The sequence below is a fragment of the Montipora foliosa genome, chromosome 13 (genome assembly GCF_036669935.1).
Source record: "Montipora foliosa isolate CH-2021 chromosome 13, ASM3666993v2, whole genome shotgun sequence".
NCBI classification, from domain to species: Eukaryota; Metazoa; Cnidaria; class Anthozoa; order Scleractinia; family Acroporidae; genus Montipora; species Montipora foliosa.
In genome coordinates this window covers 40,403,083-40,408,082 of record NC_090881.1, presented here as the reverse complement: position 1 = coordinate 40,408,082, position 5,000 = coordinate 40,403,083, and the positions used below count along the sequence as shown (strand labels likewise).

The window sequence follows — 5,000 nt, the reverse complement described above, 5'->3', positions numbered from 1 at the left end:
TACAAGTAAATATGACTATGTAAAACTGTTTGAATCTTGCAAGCACCTGTTTCAAAAAGCCAATCATTTGTGGCAGTTGAACATTCCACTTTACTTCAACTAGTTTCCTTTTCAGACTCCAGTGTGCCTAACTACATTTACATGTACCTCAGAGATACAATATTTTAACAAATTACTAGCATTCTTGGGCGGTAGTTACTAAGGTGTACATGTACATGTTAAGTTCTTATTAACTACACATCTTTGTTTTCATTTTGATTGGCCCACACGATTCACATTAAAAAACTCATTTAGTAAGAGGCATTTATTATAACATACAAGTACATGAACATGTATGATGTATGCATATTATTTTATAATTCAACACAATTAATTGATACATGGCTCAAATATAGTCATAAAGCCCTTGATAGATGTACAGGTCTACATGACAGCTATGGATGTACATTTCTCAAGAGATTGTGAAAATGATGGATCAGCACCGCTTCACAAAATAATGTTACAAGCTTGGAATCTTTCATTTGTTATTCAATGTGTTGTTTATAAAACAGTCTGTTATAGCGCTCAAGCTTGCGTGATATTGGCTACTGTAAGTATTAGGCGATATCACGCTCGCTTTCGCGCTACATGTTACTATTAAATATACAGTTTGTATGTTATGGTTCAGGTTTTTCTTGGTTTAAAATTCTCAAACCAGTTGAATTTTGACGATCTGAAACAAAGGAAAATCAAAACTGCCTTGAAAAATATAGTGATTTGTGTGGTGTCAGTAAATCTCTGAAACTGTAAATCTCGTCTGTGATCTCCTTTCTTAATTTTTCTTATCTTTTACATTATTTTTTCCATTATTTTTAATTAAAAGTTACATCAGAATTTCTACCATGCCATACATGTAGGTTTTTGACCTCCTTGGCCAGTACATGCAATACTAGTAACATTGGTCTGTCTGTCATTGATCTGTTTATTGTAGTCAGCCTGTATGTTCCAACATCACATTGTTGCTGGGAAGACTGTGATTGGTCCATCACCACCCATTGAAGGTCTTAAGGTCTTTCACGCCTCACATTGTAAATCAAGGAAATACTCACATCTTATTCCATGGTCTTTAAAACATATCATACGCGTGGATATTTTGCGAGTTGTGTAGTAGTTTTCTGAGCCCCGCAGGGGCGAGGAAAAATACGAGCAATGCGCAAAATGTCTGCAAGTATTATATGTTAAACCATCGAACAAGAGATTTATTATTCCACTACAAAAAGGTGTTATTTTGCTTCAATTTTATTTGGTACTGTAAGAGTGTTTTGAAAAAAATGCATCATCTGTCCTTAAAGCTTTGCATCGAGCTGAAAACAATTTCTTTCATTAAAAAACACCTGTTCCGTCTGTATTTGCTCTGTTCTACAGTAAGCTGGTCAAACCTGGACAGTGTATTACTGTCTCATATTTTGCACGTTCTCTTGACCAAATAATGGTAAAATGGCGTAATAGTGGAATAATGTAGTTTAATTCAATAGCTGGCCAGGGATATGTCGAGTTAACCTGCGATCAAGCGTACTTTTCTTGAGACAGGGCGCTTAAAAGTATGCCTGATACAATTTCTTAACGAGTCGTGTGCCTCCCATCTGTCAAGAGTGATGTTATCATGTGTCATGCTATAAATGTGAGCCAATCAGATTTTACTGGAAATTACCTCCACGCTGCGATTCAAGTAAAGACGCGACAAAAACAAAATAGCACTCTGGCTTTGATGTCTGCAATCAAAGCTATTTCTGCAAATCCTGCTTGACGGTTGGTGCCGTTTCTCTGTTCAAACCATCAAGGAACAAATAATTTCGAGATAAAATGGCAGAAAAAGCCCGAATTCTCCAGGTCATCATCAGGCGCAATCAACAGTACAATAAACTTTATTTAAACTCGAATATTTGAGATGCCAATAAAAGATGCTATAAAAATTGATATGAGGAAAATGGACTTTGAGAAATTCTACTTTTTCAGCAGCAGCTACTGACAGCTATCCTTTTGTTAGAAGTGTGTTCAGATTGTTCAGCGATTCTGTAAACAGTGTCAAATTTCTCTGTCAAGCTCGGCTGATTCCCCTAATGTGGCAGCCCTAAAGTTCTATTCGGTTCTTTTTGGATTCGCAACTTGTTGCTTCTGAATATAATCCAAAGGACTTGCCACAACTACAAACGTTTTCGAGTTGGTGGAAGAAGAACGATGCATTTTCCTCTAGAATGTGCGGGCCTGTATTAATAACACTATTGCCAAATCCCGTAGGAAGTACAACTGTAATGACTTCTTTTAAATACTCAAACCATTCTTCGGATGCATTCTCTCCACTCTTTCTTTAAAGGTTTTTGAAAAAAATCAGAAGTCGAAGCAACAGCAGCTGTACATAAACAGAGCCTAAACATCACTTGTGTTCAAATCCTTCTCGGCAGCCATAATTTCATCAGCTGTTAACCGATTAACAAGATTCTGTAACCAATGGGAGCGAGGCTCAAATAGCTCTATTGTTTTCTGGACAATCAGAAAAAAGTCCAGATCACTCCCAGGAGTCAATGGCTTAATGGAGTGGACATATTAATACTCACATTGACTCCTCCGGTGCCCTTGGACACCCTCAGTTGACAATGTACCCCTCTTGCAAGTATTAAATCTGTTAAGTCTCACTCCAAGGAGTCAATAAACCAATGCTGTAATATGGCCTAATTACATTGGTATCTGCATGTTCACATATGTTGGCAGAATTAAGTAGACTCTGGATATTAAACTTCCTTAAACTCAAAAAATGTGAGTCAAAGTTTTTTTTACTTTGTCATTCAACCGACATCCTTGACTTTGTTCTCTTCCAAGTACACAGATCCATGGATGGCATTTACAAGTAAATCTGCATGATTGATCGTAAACACTTCTCTATCATGAATAAGATAAATAAATTTAATTACCGTACTTACCAGTGTGTGAATGTCATTCCTTTGAATGAAAAATTTTAGTTATGTACTTTCCATGGCAACCATTTCAATATTATCAACATAATATCTATTTTTTTATCATACATGCAGTGTGAATTCACTGTTATTATTAATAGTTCCCCACCCTATTCTATATTTGCCTGCTGAGAGGTATGACATAATCAACAAATAACAAAGGAAACATCACCACTGTGGGCCTCGTGGCTATTAATTTTCAGTTAATGGTTCTGCCTTGAGAAAGAGGTTCCATTTCACTTTAAAACAGCATTTTTAACATGACACTTCTCCATCATGAATAAAACAATTTACTATTCTGTATTATGTGAATGCCATTCCTTTGAATGGAAAATCTTAGTTACAGTGTACATACAATTTGTACTTTCCATGGCATTTGTTGATTATGTACAATTTTCCTGCTACATGTATATATGCAGTAATTGCAGAAGGAGGCAACGTACATGTAATACAGCATTTGAAGGGTATGCAACTTGTCAGAAAGATGTAAAATCTTTTAACAATGAATGCTAACAAACAACTGGCTGGGTCAAATGAAATTGTAGCATGTGCAAATCTGTGTGGGAAATGCATGTAAACTTCTAAGTGTGAAAACTGAGCATTTACCATCATTTAAAAAAAAAGAAATTTAAAGGGACCCAGTTGAACTTTGAACTGATTCATCCTTCACAGCTCTTAGCATTTCTAACAGGTTTTTTCAACAATTCTGAAGTAAATTATATTGTTGCCTTTCCAATTTGCTTTTTGATCAAATGAACATTGATTTTTATCAATCAATACAGTATATGTACCAACTACAGTATTAAGTCTAATAGAAGGATAATACATATTAAAACCCACTGCGACAAACTTAAGCACTCAATTAAACGACAGTACAGTAGTGAAAGTACTGTAGTCTGTATATCATGAAATGCATGCATCACATGCTGTTTGATCTTTGAACAGTGTTTTAAATAACAATGAATTTCATTTCAGTCTGGTATGGAAAGGCAGCACTGTAAATGTCAAATACATGTAGTTATTACAGTAGATGAAGAATGCTTCCTTTTCTCCAAAGAGCCTAAATCAATCTCTTTATCAATAGTTCATTTAACCTTTTGTAGAATAAACGATAAAATCATCTCAGCAACACAATCCACTTGAATGCTTGACCGAAAATACCACATTTGCCATTGTTCAGTGCACAGGAAGAAAAGAAAGAATTTCAAGGCAGAAAGGAATGCTCTGATAATATTTAAACTTCTGTGAAATTAAGCAAGGAAACATTATTAATGTCCTTTAATTTCTTCAATTATGTCACACCCTACAAGTTAAAACTTCTGTGCGTAAAAATGAACAGTACTGCAAACAAAACTTTTTGTACATAAGTCCACAACGACAACATCCTCCTTGCATGCTTATATAGGGAGCCATTAAAAGTCATGGATGATGTGAGCACAAATTGAATCAGTTGCACTCCAGATAACTCAGTGTTTTGACCTTTACTTTGGTGTGACACAGGGCCTTTTTTTCCTCAACTTTCAGATAAAAAAGGAAATCGATTACAACTTTTTGTCACATAATTTTCATGTAACTCTACCAGGATGAAAAGGTCAACAAAAATAATTTATGCCATTAGCAAGGACAATATTTGCCATCTTTCAGTGCACAAGATGCGCAAAATAATTCAAAGAAAGAAGAATGTTTCATGGAATAAACTAGAAACTAGTTTTTGCATCAATGGAAATCACTTAACAGATTACAATTCAATATATAATATTGTGGTAGCACAACCATGACAGCGCAAGTGTAATTTCCTACCAACGACTATTTGCAGGTATGACTAACAACTTAACACCCTGGGGCAATATCAATTATGCATTTTCAAAACGTTAAATCACAAGGTATAAGCCTGTCATCAAACACGAGCTTTTGTGCCACTCTTGGAAATTATAAAGCAATATAAACAGAAGCTAACATACATGCAAACATTCTGAGTCGGTGAAAAGATACATGTATGCAGATCTTTCA

General features: G+C 35.3%; 1 protein-coding gene across 3 annotated transcripts in view; it reads right to left on the bottom strand.

Annotated features, from left to right (window-relative positions):
• The window catches only part of LOC137982327 (hemicentin-1-like), a 59,726-nt gene that overhangs the window by 53,205 nt on the left and 1,521 nt on the right, over nucleotides 1–5,000 (bottom strand). The gene's annotated exons all lie outside the window — the stretch shown is intronic.